The 17,704-nt window shown below is 44.4% G+C and overlaps 1 protein-coding gene and 1 long non-coding RNA gene across 8 annotated transcripts in view; one reads left to right on the forward strand and one right to left on the reverse strand.

The window, feature by feature from the left end:
- LOC130682024 (uncharacterized) overlaps window positions 1-1,589 on the forward strand; it is a 186,448-nt gene extending 184,859 nt beyond the window's left edge. The window contains exon 3 of the long non-coding RNA XR_008995321.1: window positions 944-1,589. This is a non-coding gene — a long non-coding RNA (uncharacterized LOC130682024). The remainder of the gene's footprint in view (window positions 1-943) is intronic.
- The window catches only part of RAI2 (retinoic acid induced 2), a 347,676-nt gene that overhangs the window by 242,968 nt on the left and 87,004 nt on the right, over window positions 1-17,704 (reverse strand). The window lies entirely within an intron of this gene.

Below are 17,704 nucleotides of genomic sequence, written 5' to 3' on the forward strand. Positions count from 1 at the left end.
CTGGAGTGTGTATTCGGCACCAAGAAAGTGCCGTCGCCAGAAACAAAAGTGATGTCCGGGAGAGAGACGTGGAGGCAGGGCCGTGAAATAACAGGGCAGTGGGTTTAGGGGGAGTGCAAGACACTCAGACTGGGTTTCGGATCCTTTAGCTGGGCGGGATAACAGAGTAGGGCTTCTGCGTGGTTGAAGTCCTGGCACGTATAGGACCAAGGACAGGGTAGCTCAGAGCTGACCCCACACAGCCCAGCCTTCTGATGGGGAAACTGATGCTCATAGAGCAACACCCACACACCCTGGACACATGCCATGCCCTCTTCTCTTTCCAGGGGTCAGACTTAGCTTCCCCCCACTAAAAAGTCACCACAGATGAGCCAGGTTCATCTCCCAGAAGAAAGGAGAAATTGTCCAAGTCGCCCTGGAGTAAGAGCAGCGACAGAGAGAATAGTGTCCGAAACTATCATAAAAATAGCTGCTGAGATACTCAGGGCAGGAGAGCTACTGTGGAAGGAGGCGACAAGCAGTGGCCCCTCGATATCTGCGGTTGGCACCGAGGTGAGGACAAGCTTCTGTCTGGGCAGGCGTCTCTCTGAAGAAGAGCAACTGAGGACTTTCTCAGGCACCAAACCCTTGGGCTGAGTGTTCCCTCCCCCACGGCAAACCCGTCTCACTGATGAGCACCCAGGTTATAAACAAACAAGAAGGTGGCCCTCCGTGTCACCCACGGTCCCGGCCCAAGTGCCCTGCCCGCCCCTGTGCCCGTAGCGCGAGGATGGCCCGGCAGCTCTGTCCCCACTCCTGCACGGACGGCTCTGCCGTGTGCCCGACAGGGCGCTGGGGCTGGAAGTTCAGGGGGTGAAAGGGGTTGCGAGGTCATTCACTTCTGAACACACATCCACATATATCATAGAATGTTCTTTAATCATTTTGTTTTTCTTCAGCTGAGAGAATTTCTCAAATTACAGAATATTGGGAACAGAACAAGTTTCCAGAAGGAGGAAAAGAGGACAAGAGTAACATCCATCTTGCCAGGGGGGTAGCAGTGTTCATTGCTCCCCTTTGTGTCTGTGGCCTCTCTGTGCCAGCGCAACGCACGAGGTTGCTCTCAGGAGAGTGCTCCCCAGCAGCCCCTGCTCACCATGGCCCCAGGAGTGAATCCTCTGATGCTCTTCACCCCTGGGATTATCCGTGCCCAGTTTCTGCACCAGACCTCCACTGTGGTGGGTCTGAGATGAAGCTGGCTTCTCCCATCTGAGATCCTCCTGCCCCCGAGGCATGGCTCAGCCCCCGAGGCACAGTGTTCTCCAGCCGTCTTCCCTGTGACCCTCTACCGTATGGGCCCCGGGTCCAAGGATTAGGCTTCTGGGCCTGTTTGTCTGCGTAGCTCTCATGTTTCCATTGGAGATGTAGCTCCACCACCCAGTCCCGTTCACCAAAATGTCCCCATCAATCTCTGACGTCCACATTGCTGTCTGCACGGGACATAGCTGGTTTCTCATTCACTGACACCTTGCCTTACACGGAGGGCCCCAATCCTTGACAAGAGTGGTTGCATGAATTGCAGACCACCACCATCCTGGATTCTCTCTTTAACTCCTGTTATCGGTTGAGTCCTTGTAGGGATTTATAGTGGGAATTTGATGTCCAATTGCTCTGGTCCATGTAGTGAACAGGCTACCCTTCTTCCGCTGAATTGTTTTTATGCCTTTATCAAAAATCAGTTGGCCTTACTTGGGTGGGTCTATGCCTAGGTTCTCTATTATGTTCCACTGAACTACGTGCCTAGCCTTCTGTCAATGCCAAACTGTCTTGATTGTTATAGCTCCATAGTAAGTCTTAATATTGATTATATTGATTCCTCCTGCTCTATTATCTTTTTTCAAAACTGTTTAAACTACTCTAAGTCCTTTTTTTCCAACATATGTTTTAGAATAAGCCTTTCAAGGGCTATTAAAAATTTGCTGGTATTTTTATAAGAATTACATTAAACCTATCGGTCAATTTCAGAAGAACTTACATCTTCACCATGCTGAACATGAACATGGTATGCCTTTCCATTTATTTAAGTTTTTTATTTCTTTCACCAGCATTTTGTAATGTTCAACACACAGATTCTGCATTTAAATTTTTTTTGGAACGATTGTAAATAGTAGTATTTTTTATTTGTTTCATCATCTTAATGTTAGTATATAGAAATCCAGTTGATTTTATGTGTTAATCTTGTATCCTGCAACCTTATTGAACTCACTTGTTAGTTCTAGGAGTTTTTTTTATAGATTCTTTGGGATTTTTTATATAGACAATCATGCCATCTGTAAATAAGGACAGTTTATTTCTTCCTTCCCATGCTTTGCCTTTTCTTCTTTCTGTCTGTCTTTCTCTCTCTCTCTCTTTTTTTTTCCCTTATTTCAGTGGCTAGAACTTCAGGTGCTTTGATGAATAAGAGTGGTGAGAGCAGACATAATTGCCTTCTTCCTGAACTTAGGGAGAACGCATTCAATCTTTCCCCATCAATGAAGATGTTAACTGTGGGTTTTTCATACATGCCCTTTATTAGGTTGAGGAAGCTTCTTTCTATTACTCTTACCACGTTTCAGAGTTCTTCTTAGGTTGCCTGTTGTTTATAGTACTTATCAGGAAAGCACAGGGAGAGGATTGACATCTTTTCTGCACCAGAAGTGCACATTGTTTTTTTACAACTCTATATGCTGCATAAATAGAGACTCCCTTCCATTAAGGAATAGGCAGATGAACTATTCTACATTTCCTTGAATTATGGAAATTTGTGATGGTAGCCTGCAGGAGAAATAGCTAGGTAAAGAAGAGGTGTCACAATGAAGTCAGCAATTATGTCAACATGTTAAGGCACTAATTCAAACCACCAGCTTGTCATTCCTGAGAATTTGGGCAGTTAAAGAGAGAGGAGTCAAAACTCCAGGATCACAACAGTCCCATTATTTTGTGCCATGACCCTAGCAGAACATAACAAGAGTCATCTTTCTTTAAGTATCTCAAGGAGTATTCTTTAGAAAGTGGACTTAAATGGAACATGAGAAGCATTTGCTCTTCTCTTAAGAAGCTCTCTTCATTTCCCAGCAAACTTTGAAAAACACTCTATTTAGAAACAACTGTGTGTATGTGGTATTTGCCACATTTTGTTTTTCCTCTTTTTCTCACTATTAAGCAGTAGGGAAATAAGCTGGAGCCCATTAATCTTGATGTAACACTAGATAGCACTTCCGTATCGAGCAAGCTGCAGTCAACTCCCATCTCATGAGCATCACTGCATAGCTAGGTGGGTTGGGCATGGACACGCACTGCCCGGATCTCCCTTCAAAAGGACCTGCTTGTTGGGAGTATGTTTGACTGACAGTCTTGAATCACTGTACCTTCGAATTCACCACAGCATTCAAGCCAAGGCCACACATACTCTGGGTTGCACCCAGCCAAGACTACATATGGTAGGCATACTAGAGAAGCATGATTTCTACCCAGTGCAGTATTTCTCTGCTGAGCAGTATGTGCCCAAGACCTCCCTACCAACATGGCTGAGATTTTCCCAAGACTGTGCTGCTGTCTGAAGGTCTCCCTACTCAATCCCCTATCCTGTCTTCTCCTTACAAAGGTGTCAAATCTGCATTTTGGCCTAAAGGCTCTTACCACTGGTTCCTTCCCCTTTAGCCCTCAAATGAATTTCTTCTGATAAATCTCTTGCACATTTGACTTCCATCATAGTATATGCTTCTGAGAAGATAAGAACTAACATATTAGCATATTATTCTGACCAGCACATGAAACTGAAGCACTTGCAGCTCAGGAAAAGATAAAATTGTCATGGGTGAAGCAATTAGAAATAAACTCTGAAGTTGGATACCTGGGGTTTGTTTCCCTTGAAAGAAATTGCTCTCTGTTCATAGGTAAAACCTTTATTTGATTAACTTTTTCTTGAAATATAACATTCATACAGAAAAATGCACAAATCATGAGTGTACAATTCAATGACTATTTGCAGACTGAACACACCCACGTAAAAGCACCCAGATCAAGAAACAGAATGTGACCAGCACCCCTGAAATCTTCCTTGTGTCTCCTCCCAATCACTATACCCCGAAGACAACTATGATGACTGACTTTTAACACATAGATTAGTTTTACCTCTTCTGGACCTTTACATGAATGGAATCACACAGTGTGCATCTTTCTATCTAGCTTTTTTCCATTTCACATTATACTTAGTGAGATTTATCCATGTTTTCCATGCAGCAACAGCTTGGTCATTCTCATGGCTATAGTTCAAAATCTTTCTTAAATCTAAGTCTTGTCAAATGCATCTTCAAGAACTACATTGGAGATGCCCAGCTGGAGTGTTTTATCATATTCAATTTTCATTTGACTTTCCATGATTCAGTTAAGCCAGTTTCTGCCTCTTCTCTCGGAACACTATTTCACAAGTTCTGACATGCAGAAAATGTTCCTGAGAGTCTGAATTTTCCTTCCCAAGAATCCTTTTTATGTTATCTAATTACTCTCCCTGGGACCATTATATTTCTCCAGTGATGGAAGACTATTATTGGTCCCTCTTAGTCATCTGTTGGCTGTAGTGCCTTTCTTCTTGCTTTTATAGAACTTCTAACTGTCTTCCTATCTTCTGCCATCATTTTGAAATTCAGAGTCCAAACCAAGCAGCAAAATTCCAAGGACCATGTCCAGCCAACAGACACACAGCTGGCCTGTACACAGTCTTCATCTAAGGGAAGAATTTGTTCTTCCCTGAGGTCTCTTCCCTGGTGCCCCCAGATTAGAACCAGCACTGTCTTGTCGAAAAACACTAGGCTGCCTTTGAGAACAGGATTCGAAGAGAGGAGAAAATCAACTAATCCTTTATGACCATCTTGGTATATGAAAGCACTTAGGTATTTGAAAGCACTCTTCAGGTCTTTATCAACCCTCACAATTTTCTTATAACTCTTCATATGGGCCAGAGAACAGCTGTGTTTTGAATTACCACCCCCCCCCCCCCGCCCCACCCCACCTCCATCTAAAGATACAATGTCTCTCAGGCAGTTTTCTAAAGGAATTTTGTTCTGAACTTGTCCTAGCCACTTTGAGTCATGTCTTCAGTCAGATGATTTCTGAAAACAACTTTTAGTTTGGGGTCAGGACATCAATCCTTTGAGAATTGTTGCCTTTTTTTCTTTGCAATATACTAACATCTAATAATGACTGCCATAACTGAGGGCCTACTCTGTGCAGAGCAGTTTATAAACCTGATCTATAATCTACAAACCTGCAATATGGGTTTTGTTATTTTAACTTACTGACCAGGGAATCAAGGCCCTGAGGGGTTAAATGCCTTGCCTAAAGTTACACAGTTAGCAAATGGCAGAGCTAGAATTCACACTTAAGTGTTTGCCTCCAAAATCCATTCTTGTTTCACCATCTTGTCTTACTCTTCTTCCCTCAAGCTCACCCATCAACCAGCTTCCTCAGTTCTCCATCTGGTCCCCACATTGCTAACACTCATGTGTGCAAGCACGCACAGGCACACATATACACACTGAACTTCATTCTTTCTTGACATAGTTACTTCCCTCCTCCACTCTCCACATCCTGGGGCCAAAATTATCTAAGAGAATACTCAGCATCCAAAAGCATTATGGCCTAGCAAGTAAAGACCTAGACTCATAAGTCAGACCATTTGTATACAAATCCTGGGTCCTCCACTTATAAGCTGTGAAATCCTAGACCAGTTCTCTGAACTTCAGTTTCCTCACATTTAAAATGTGAATAATAGTATCCTTCTCATAGGGCTGTTGTGCGGCTAAATTCCGTATGTATGTAAAGACCTTAGCACCATGCATATAGCAAATGCTGGAGAAACATTAAGTTATTATTCTTATTACTTATTCATGGTATCCCATGAAGTCAGGGGGTGGTGCTTATTTAGTTGTGGTCAAAAGCAGTGCTTCCCAAACCTGGATGTTGGTCTGAGCCACAGGCTGGGGAAGGCTCTTTCCTCAGCCTTCCCCTAGAAATTCTGATTCAGTAAGATTAGGATGGAGCCCTGGAATCTGTATTTTTGTTACACTTCCCTAGGGCACTGGGATGTTCGCCTGACTTGGAAATCTCTGACCTAGCGGAGAAGTCTTCAAAGGCAATGGTTTCAGAAATTACAATTGGGTCATCTCAGGGGGATGCCTGGCATCCCTCAGTCTCTTCTCTAAGGCTCTGTCCTCTCTTGTGCCAAATAATGGCCCACTCCCACTTACATATAAACACACGATACACACCCTACTCACACACGACAGCCTAGACTGAGCCATGGCCAGTGTCAGATTCCAGAAGAGGACAATTACATGCATTGACATGCCTTAGAGGGGCCCCAGGGATGGCCCATGTGTTTTTGGGGTGGAGGTGGCTAGCCAGAAGGCTGATCATGACCGGCAGCTATCACGTTATTTCTGAAGCTCATTTATGACCAAAGACATGTCTATCATACCTGTTTCTCCATCTGTAAGACAGGTCTCAAAACAGATACCACCTCTCTATTCAAAAGGCCATTAGTCCACAGGGCAGAAATTGGAGGAGGGGTTGGAATCATGGAATGCCAGGGAACTGTCATTTCCACACGGGCTCAAATGCTTTGTTCTTCCCCTGCTCTCCCAGCGCCTGCCCAGTGGCGGCTCTCCAATGGCCAGTGTAGAAAGTCTGTCTCCATCTCAACACACAGGTGGTTCCAAGCCTGTGAATTGCAGTTTCAGAAGCGGGGGGGATGTCTGTTGAGTTCTGAGATGGTATAATGAGAAAAGGGCTTGGGTCCTCCATATTTTCTCAAGAGTGACCCTGAATGCTTGTTCCTTTGAGACCAAACACAGTACCTGGAAATGCAGGAGTTAACTTTCATTCAAAAATGGCATAGTTCATTTCAATCAACCTGAGGAACAACCGAGACTGGAAAAATAGCTGTCCGATCGCAGCTGATCCACAGCCCCAGGTGCTTTGGTTCAGAGTGCAGCTGGGATTTGTTTTCCTGTGAAGGGGCTGGAGCACCGCTTTTATCATCTACTGTAAGTACAATAACAGCAGGAAATCAGGCGGCACAGGCGAAATTAAGCTCTGTGACAAATGATTTGGTTTCTTTCCATTAACAATCATGATTTGACCTGAACTGCCTCAATTAAGGGACTGGGTTGGGGGGATACCCTTGGTTAGTTTGTTAGGTATGCAAGAGAGAGAGAGAGAGATGAAGTGAGACACAGAAAGAGAGACACAGAGAGAGAGAGAGATATGAAACAGAAAAGATGACAGGATGCTAATTTGGTGTGGCATATGTAAGTATGTTTTAGACTTAAGTGGATGGGGGATCGCATGATTTCCCTCCTTCCACCCCCCGTTCCTCACTCTAATAATCCAGGAAAGATCACAAACACTGTATTTATGAGAGCTCATTATGCCAATGCGTCCACTTGATGAATGGTGTCACTGATTAACGGAGACTTGAAACAACTGGATTCTGACTCCAAAGAAGTACACAGCTTTTAAGGGGGAAAAAAATCAAATAATTGGCAGTCCTCCTGCCTTAAATTCTCTCTTCTATGTTTCAGCTTTTAAAAAATATATCTTTCTATATCACTGGTATTTCCCTGTTCACAGACACATTTCTCACAAGTAATAAAGCCTGTGAAACCACGTTGGAGAGGCTCTTCTCGATTTTACCCTTTTAGTCTGGAAACATGAAATATCATTTTCCTAGGCGACCCGCGGGGCTGAGTCGAGCCGCACAAGTTACAACTTGTAGAAATTGAAACACAGAATGTGGGGGAAGATAATTATGCACCCCCATCTGGCTTACCAAGACACCAAGGCACTTGACGGGGCAATATTATGCTGTCTGGTGGTGGCTGGAGTTATTTTTTCCAGGAAACGTTATTTCTTCACTTTTTATTTTGAAGTAAATTTAGGCTTACAGAAAAGTTGCAAAAATTATACAGAGAATTCACATCTACCCTTCACCCAGCTTTCCCTCATGTTAGCATCTTCTGGTACAATCACCAAAACCAGAAAATTAACATTACCACAGGACCCCTAACTAAATGACAGACCTTATTCTGATTTCACCAGTATTCCCACTAATGCCCTTTTCCTGTTCCAGAATCTACCTCTCCTTACGCACCTTCAGTCTGTAACAGCTCCTCAGTCTTTCCTTGTCTTTTCTTTTTTTTAAATTTTGTTATCATTAATCTACAATTACATGAAGAACATTATATTTACTAGGGTCCCCCCTTCACCAAGTCCCCCCCACATACCCCTTCACAGTCACTGTCCATGAGCATAGTAAGATGCTGTAAAATCACTACTTGTCTTCTCTGTGTTGCACAGCCCTCCCCATGCCCCCCATACACTATACATGTTAATCGTAATACCCCCTTTCTTTTTCCCTGCCCTTATCCCTCCCTTCCCACCCATCCTCCCCAGTCCCTTTCCCTTTGGTAACTGTTAGTCCATTCTTGGGTTCTGTGATTCTGCTGCTGTTTTGTTCCTTCAGTTTTCCTTTGTTCTTACACTCCGCATATGAGTGAAATCATTTGGTACTTGTCTTTCTCCGCCTGGCTTATTTCACTGAGCATAATACCCTCTAGCTCCATCCATGTTGTTGCAAATGGTAGGATTTGTTTTCTTCTTATGGCTGAATAATATTCCACTGTGTATATGTACCACATCTTCTTTATCCATTCATCTACTGATGGACACTTAGGTTGCTTCCATGTCTTGGCTATTGTAAATAGTGCTGCGATAAACATAGGGGTGCATCTGTCTTTTTCAAACTGGGCTCCTGCATTCTTAGGGTAAATTCCTAGAAGTGGGATTCCTGGGTCAAATGGTATTTCTATTTAGAGCTTTTTGAGGAACCTCCATACTGCTTTCCACAATGGTTGGACTAATTTACATTCCCAGCAGCAGTGTAGGAGGGTTCCCCTTTCTCCACAACCTCGCCAACATTTGTTCTTGTTTGTCTTTTGGATGGTAGCCATCCTTACTGGTGTGAGGTGATATCTCATTCTGGTTTTAATTTGCATTTCTCTGATGACAAGCGATGTGGAGCATCTTTTCATGTGTCTGTTGGCCATCTGAATTTCTTCTTTAGAGAACTGTCTTTTCAGCTCCTCTGCCCATTTTTTAATTTCTTGTCTTTTCTGACCTTGGCACTTTTGAAGAATACTAGTCCCTCCGTTTGGATCTGACGTTTTCTCATAATTAGATGGAAGCTTTGCATTTTTGGCAAGAACACCATAGAAACACTAATGTACCCCTCTTAAGGCATCATGTCAGATAGAACATCATGTTAACATGCCTGACTATTAGGGATGTTAACCTTGATCACTTGGTTAAGGCATGTCTGTTATGTGGCCCCACATTAAGTTTTTCCCTTTGTAATTAATAAGACCGTGAGGGAGATAGCCTGTCTCTCCTCAAATGTTCACCCACTAATTTAACACAATAGTGAATCTTGCCTTGCAGGCAGCTTTGAAAGAACCACACTAGTAGTTGTTCAAGGAAGCTTCAGAAAGAAGATTCTAGAAGGGTCAAACATACTGCAGGAATATCAGCACACACAGTTGTGTATAGGAGGCAATTTTCTCACTGGGCAAATGCAAGTGCTAGGCCTTTGGGTACCAGGAATGTGTGTTCTGTTTCCTGGTTCAGGATTGTTTGAAGAAGATAACCTCTAAGCTTTTAGGGAACGTGGAGAGGCTTAGGTTTTACTGGAAAAAATCTTGTCCATCTCTCCCCAAACAAGAAGTAAAATATCCCCTTGAGTGTCCCCATATGATTTTTACCCCGGCCACACCCTGAATGACTTCCCAATTGGCTTATGTCTTTTGTTTTGCAGATGACGACCCCCCTCACCTCCATTACCACCACCATCCTCATGTGGGAAAACTTGAATATTCTTTTTGTTTATCCTTCTAGGACTATGAGCAATTCCAAGGTGGGGTTTTTCATTTTTAAAGAAACTGCCAATGTCATTATGAACTCGCTTTCACCCATCTCATGAGGCATTCATAATCAGCTGAATAGCTCTTGGCTTTTTCTAGATATACTAAAGCTACCTGAGAGGGTGTGTTTTTTTACATATATATATATATATAAAAGTAACAATATTATACACAGCAGCAATAGTAGTACAACTATTTGGGTTCCTGGACCCGATTCCAATGACTATAAGTGTGTGGGAGGGGTCTTCCCACACACAACACCAAGCAATTCTCAAACACCAGCAGGGTGTCTGGGAACTCAACTCAATGCTAATGCTCTCTGCCCGGAGACAGCACCAGATTCCCCAGGTGAAGGGCTCGATCCTACAAGACTGCCCTCCACCCCCGACTCTGGACGCCAGTCACAAGCACCAGGCAGTTACCTGTGCTTCTGACCTCCTGGCTACAGACTGGTGGTTCCCACGACCCCACCCCTTGGGCTCGATCAGTTTGCTAGAGTGGCTCACAGAACTCAGGAAAACACATGTACCCGTTTAATAAAGGATTCCGTAAAGGGTACAAGTTAACAGCCAGATGAAAAAGTACATAGGGCACGGTCTCAAATAAAGGAGCTTGCATCCTCACAGAGGCTGGGGCCTGGCTCAGTGGCACATGGAGCCATTCTAGTTCCCCAAGCTTAGAAGCTCTTTCTCTGACAGAGAAACAGGATCCAACCGAGCAGAAAGCAATAAGCTCTTCTCAGGAGTTTTGTGAGGGCTTCATCATGTAGTCATGACTGACTAAATTACTGGTCATTGGCTGATTCAGCCTCCAGCCCCTGCCCTTGGGTGGGGGTCCAAAAGTCTCTCATTAACATGACTAGACACCCATTTCATGTCTAAGACTCTGCAGTGTTTTCAGGAACTGTGGGTGAAGACCAACTATACCTGGGAAATATATATTTGGTCATATGAATGACCAAATGTGTATTTCTTATGACTCATTGTACCATACTATCTTAAACCCACAGATGTTCATGAAAACTGTTGCTTAATTGGAAAATAAACTCCACCATTAAAATAACCCAATGGAATTAAATTGGTGCCAGAATGGAAAGGAAGTTCTGATAAGCCCCTAACCTTGAAAAATTCCCTCCAAGTGAAGACAACACAATTTTGATGTGTTCCAAAGGGTAGAAATAAATAATTAGACTTAAGTCTTAGGCTTTCATTTTTTGACCCGCTATTAAATGTGTCTATGACCTTGAGATATCTTCTACAGAGTGGTGGCAATATCTTTACAGTGTGTAACCCCACATATAAGCTGTCCCCTCAGTAACTCCTTAGATGACCCAAGTCATACATTTGACTCTTCCAACCCCAGAGACAGAGGCAGCTCAGTGAGAGGAGACTGTTCCAGAACAGCTGAGATCCTCTAAGGTCTTCCATTCACTCTCAGACTTAGGTCTACCCATGAACATCAGTGAAATCTTCAGAGCTGAAGCTCACCAAAGGGCCCTTCCCATCACATGAACTGTTACTGTCAAGCAAAGGTAATGTGGCTGGCCAATAAGATGTGCTTCAACTTTAGAAACAGTGATAGGTAAAGACCCTCACCCAGTCTCTCTCTAGCCTGACTTAGAAACATCAATGCTCATTTGTGATGTGACCAGATGAACTGGTCTGCGTAGGACTACCTAACATCAAAGAACATCACTTCTATTGCCCATTTGGAAATCAAGGCTTTGACTGCCTAACTCCAACCGAGTTTATTGGCCCAAACCATCTGTAAAACTCCAACATGGGCACTTTATAATGGACACTTTATTGATCTGATTAGGGGATCCCTGAAAGGGAGGATTATGAATTACTATTTCCCTAGTGAGTTGTTTTTGAAAAAACCAAAGCCCCCAGAAGATACAAACTCGGTCTAATTTGTTTTGAATGTCAGCCATTAAAGACTACATGTTGTCCGAGCAGTGGAGAGTACAGGCTTTCTACGGGAGCAAAGGGAAGGGGTGGGGAGGGTCAATAACACTCCCTGGGCTCCCGATCTCTGCTAGTTAATGTCACTCATTGAACTGTTTCATCTTCATGGCAACTCTACAAGTTAAATAGCACTGGCCCATTTTATAAATGAGAACTGAGACTCAGATTAAGAAATCTGAAATAGTTAAATGAAGCTCAAACCCAGACTGGCTTGACTCCAAAGCCTATACCTTTTAGGTTACCACATCCTGCCATTATGGAGCCTCTCTGCATCTTCTGCGGGACTTCAGAAATGGTGGACCAAGAGGGAGTTTAGAAAACACCTTTCTTCCAGGCTGACCCAGTTGGGGCATCCTTGTGGACCACGGCTCTTGTTGAACGACCCTGTGTTGGAAACTGTCTCTGGTCCCGATGGGCTCCTTTCTCCCTCCCTCTGCTTCAGGCAGAAGTATAAATGCACCTCCTGGTAGTATCCACACAGTCTCTGAATAGTAAAATGACTTGTCCAGCAGCCCTTCTGGCCTTCTGGGTGTCTCCTGACAGCTTTAGGTAGAAACAAACACTCTATGAATTCTTCTGAGAGCTGATACATAAAATCAACACCCAGAGCATTTTCCTGCCATGGCCAGGCCCAAACCACTTAAAACCCCATTGAAAAGCTGAGAATTTGTGTTTTTCCTTCTCTTCTTTTTCCTGCTAATTTTCCTCCTCTCAAGTGGATAAACAAAATCTTTTATTTTCTCATCAAAACACACATCATTAACTGCTAATCAACTCAAGGCTTGGAAATCCCTGAGCAACCTCTCAGTTTTCAGAAATGCCAAGCAAGAAATAAAGTACCGTTGATGGAGCCTTGGCTAATGGGACCAGGTCAGTCCCAGGGGGCCCCAGGTGCCAGCATTATAAAGTTAGGTCAGAAAGTAGGCCCTCTGTCTGTGGGTCACGAAAGACAGACGGCACACCCTGGATCTTAGGTGTTAATGCCTCCCACTTGCTAGGATCACATGAGATTACCAAGAAGACAGGGTGCGGAAAGACCAGAGCCCCCCAAGGCAAGGTCAGTTGGAGGCCAGTGAGTCTAGGAAAGACAAATGAGGCCCCTGGAAAGAGCCAGAGTAGGCTGAGTGATGGACAGCCTTCCGCAGATATAAAACAGCCCAGGTCTAGTTCTGGCCTAAATGGGGCCAGCTCCCTAAAAGAGAGTACTGTGCTTTCCCTGCCGCTAGAGAAGGCAGCAGGCTTGAGGCTACTGTGTAGCCCTTTCTGGGCTGGGGCAGGTGAGGGGGGTTTACGGAGGAAGGACCCATAGGACAAGGAGAATGGAGGAAGGCAACAGGGCCATGCCAAGGCCATCCAACAAGTCTGGAATTAAGTGGGGAGCAAGACAGGAAGACTGCCCAAATTGCCCAGAGAATGCCAAACAGTCCTGGCAAATCCATCTAATTTAATCTAAGTGTAAGTTACACCATGCTATATAAAAGTGTGGGGGACACAGGGGACACTTAGCAGTCCTAGATTTGTCATTCATGGTTTTGATTCTAATGAGAGCCCTGACTATCCATGACATGTGGAAAGGTGCCATTTGCCGAGGGCTAAAATTGAATTATGGCCATTGGAGGCTGGTGTGAGGAGTGAAACATCTGACAAGTGACTGAGTCTAACTGTCCTCCAGGCATGGTGGCAGCTCTGTTATCTCCAAGTGACTACCAAGGGGCAGTGTGGCATAGTGGCAGAGAGTGTGAACACTGGGACTACACTGCCTGGGGTTATAACCCCAGCTTCATCCCTCGGTAGCTCTATAACACTGGGCAAATTAACCTCCCAGTGCCTTTGTTTGCCCAACTGTGAAATGGGGTGAATAATGCTGCCCAAGTGTTTAGGCTGTCACGAAGACTAAGTGAGTTGATACAGGACAACCACCAGTGTTAGTGACACAGTAAGCTTTCATAACTTCAGAAGTATAAAAGCTACACACTCACAAAAACCATTATTTAGAAGTTAAATTACTTGAATTTATTGTACACTTCTCTAGTTTTGTGAATTCATTTTGTGTACGTGGAAAGCACATGCAACAGTGCTCAAAACACAGTCAGTGTCTGTTGTTATCCTCACGTGCATAAATGCCTAAGAAGCTGTGTTTTTTTCTTTTACAGGGAAAATGAAAAGCCTGGGAACGTCTCCTTGGCAAATGTTAAGGATTTCCTGTATTTCTACGGAAGTCAGGATTCCATTCACTGGGAATGAATCAGCATAGGGAAAATTTCTGCATCTATACAAGGCAGCATGTATGGCTGAAGTTCCTATAGTAGTTTGACAAAAGGGTGGATAAATGTGACCCTGAACAAAACTTCATTGGAGGTAGGAGGGCTCTAAGACCTCTTCCTGACCATTAAAGTCCCGGAAGAAAAGCCCTAGGCAAAATGTTATTTGATGAAATCCTTTTATAACAGCTCCTTTAACATCTACAAGTGGTATGATTTGAAGTGGCATCAAAACACACCAAAAATCATAACCCAACCAGCCCTTCACATGGCCTGAAATTCCACCATTACAGGCTATAGTCTCAGCTGCAGACACCCCCGGGAGCGTTAAGTGCTTTTAGTCATCAACTCTGGAGTGTGACTTTGTTTAATCAGCTGCTTTCCCTTAACAGCCAGCTGAGTGGCTTGGAAGGAAAGAAGAGCAATTCTGATGGCGGCAGAGTGGAGGTGAACTTGCCAACCCGGGGTGCTACCTTGGAGAGGACGAGGGTGCCAGTCTGAGCGGGCACTCCACCGAGGGCTGCAGGGAGACTGGACCCCTGCGGGATGGGAGGGGACACTTCGAGGACGAAGGCAGGCCTACAAAGGGCAGGGCAGCAGCCCTCAGCCTGTCCTAGCTTTCTGCCTCCGTGTCTCCAACGAATCACATCCAAAGAATCACAGCAAAAGTGCTTCGTGAAGGATTACATTATCGATTACAATACTCTTGTACAAAGGCTTTGAAAAAGAGTGACAAGCAGACAGAAATTTTAAACTTTACTACTGAATGTTGCTGAATTCTAATTTGCTTGTTTGTTTGCCTCCCAAAAGGATTACTTGTCCCCCACCATGCACTTGCAAAGTAATTTATATTCTTCACAATTAGGTTCCCTTAAGAAGAATCACTCCGTAATATAATTAAAAATGAAAACCTTAACTCCTCATCTTTAAAATGCAATAGCAACAACATTTCTTGGATAGGATATAACATTGCAAGCTTCTTTTTAATTTTGTCTTATGCGTAAGATGGTGCTTTGGTGGTAGACATTAATTGCAGCAAAATGGTAATGCAAACCCACAAGCAACATGCAGCCATCTATCTTATACTTGCTGAGATCAATGCTGTGATTATAATTAAGAATTCATGCTTGTGTGTGAGATAAATCTTCATATTGTGACATGTAAAATAAGATGTAAGATAATTATTTTCTTTCTAGTCTACCCCTAAATCAAAGAAGAATGTGTGGAGAGAAATTCTGTGGAAATCAAGGATATAGTGACCTGCCATTAACTAGAAGTCACTTAACTGGCTCCTGTAACCTTGGGGAGAACTGCCAAGAATGTAGGTCTGGTACAGCCAAAATGTACCTTTTGGATTACATGTGTGAGAAAGAGGCTGCACAAGCACTCGGGTACCTGGCTCTAGGAATTAGGGGTGACCATGAGCAGCCCCAAATGTGAGTGTGTGGTTAGGTGGAGAATTCTGGGAGGCACTGTGGACATGCCAAAAGTGACGATGGTGGTGGGTGAGGAGTTACTGTCGGGATGCAAGCCTCTGGCACCACTTACATACTTCTCCACTGGGGCTGGAATCACGGTGGGTTGACAGAAGAACCTAGAAGGTGGGAAGCCTACCCCTTACTTCAGGAGTCCCCCCAAGAGCAGAACTATGTCTTTTCCTCGGTGCATCCCTAGGGCCTGGCATGTGATGGGCACTCCACAGATACTTGTTCACTGATCGAGTAATTCACTCACCTCACTGGGTCCCAGTGCTGGAATATTTGGGAGATGGGATAGGTGCTGTCCTACCACAGATGCCTCTAGGGTCAGGAAACAGGAGAAGGAAGGGGAGCAGGGGCAGTACAACTCCCCCATAAAAGTCCTCTAAGATACTTGAGTCACCAAAATGAAAGAGGAAAATGCATGTTTTCTACCCTCAGGGACTGAGAGAAGAGGGACAAAGTAGAGAGTTCAAGTAGACTAGGATGAGAAGGGGTGACACTAGGAGGTACAGGTGGGGAGTTTTTTTTTGTTTTTTTTTTTTGGTATCATTAATCTACAATTACAGAAAGAACATTATGTTTACTAGGTTCAGGTGGGGAGTTTTTAAAGAATCACTTTAGAGTCAGTTCCCCAGCTCTGAAAGCAAGAAGGGAACACTGTTAGAAGATGGGGCTGCCAAGGCTGTGGGCTGTAAAAGGCCAAGGGCAGAATGTTCTGGAGCAGGCCCAAGATGGTGAGAGAAAAACAGGGAAATGGGCAAAGCTCATTTGGTGGAATCTGGAGCCTGCGTGGTGGCGTCTGAGCACCACATTGAACATCGGAATTCTTGGTGAAGGCTCTGCTTTGCCTCTTTCCCATATGGTTTAGATTATGAAGTGTTGGATCTTCCTTTCCTGCTTTCCTTTTAGGGGGAATTAATAAGCAAAGGAAGATGTGCACATGGGTACAACCTCCCCAGGCTGGCCAGTGAACACAGAACGCGGCATCTTACTCTAGTTTTTACAAGGGGTTGAGAGCAAGATGGCTTTCTTGCCAGCCCTCTGCTCTCCACCCAGGCTGGCACTGAGTTACATGCCATTTGAAACCCTGCAGGCACTGTTTTTAAAAATCTTCCACCCACCCTTCGGACTTAGAGTTTAAAAACCAACTTCATTCCCCTGCTTTTAACCATCCTTCCCATGGAAGTTTCCAGAACAGCTCAGCGAGGGAACCTCAAACTGCAAATGTCCACAAGATTTCCAAACAACAGCAACAATAAATCTAATATTGAAAAAAAACCTCACCCAAACATTTTAAAGTTAAAAATGCCAGTGTTTTCCTTAGCTTGAGGCAAAAATGACTTTTTTGTTACATGGAGAAAAGAAGCATGAAATCTCACAGGCCTTTGCCAAAGCTGGAACTCTCTGGGTACGCTTTGAGAAGGAGCAGGACATCGAGCGGGCCGTGGAAGGCACGCTGTTTAATTGGAAGTGCATGGGTCTCTGGCTCCATCTTCCCCATATTCACCAAGATCTCCCCTGCTTGCTCCGCTTTCATCCCCCGGGGTGGTGGCGGTGGGGGTCTCTGGGGTCCGCAGAGGTTCCTTCGTGGGGAAGGCACACTGAAGAGGGCAGCCTCACCACAGCTGACCAGAAAGGCTCAGACGAAGCAGGCCTTCTGTGTCTCACTTTGCCATCCTTTCCTAACAACTTCCTATGGACGTTTAGATTACAGGAGTTCCCTACTCAGGAAACAGACGTGGTCCAAGCAGAGAGGTCGTTGGGTATGGGCTGTGAGGTCAGAACTGCTGGCTTCAAAACCTGGGTGTGCCACTCATTAGCTGCGCATCTTGGGCCAGTTAACTGAGTCTGCTTAGCATACCTTCTTCATCCCTAAGACAGAGTTAAGGAAGCCCACCCTGCAGAGTGGCTGGGGAAGTAGAGGAAGTGTGTGGAAAGTATTAGCTGACCAAATACTACTTTCCTTCTGGCTCCAATGACAAATTCAGCGATGCTGTCCC

This window comes from Manis pentadactyla, chromosome X, assembly GCF_030020395.1.
Source record: "Manis pentadactyla isolate mManPen7 chromosome X, mManPen7.hap1, whole genome shotgun sequence".
Lineage (NCBI taxonomy): Eukaryota > Metazoa > Chordata > Mammalia > Pholidota > Manidae > Manis > Manis pentadactyla.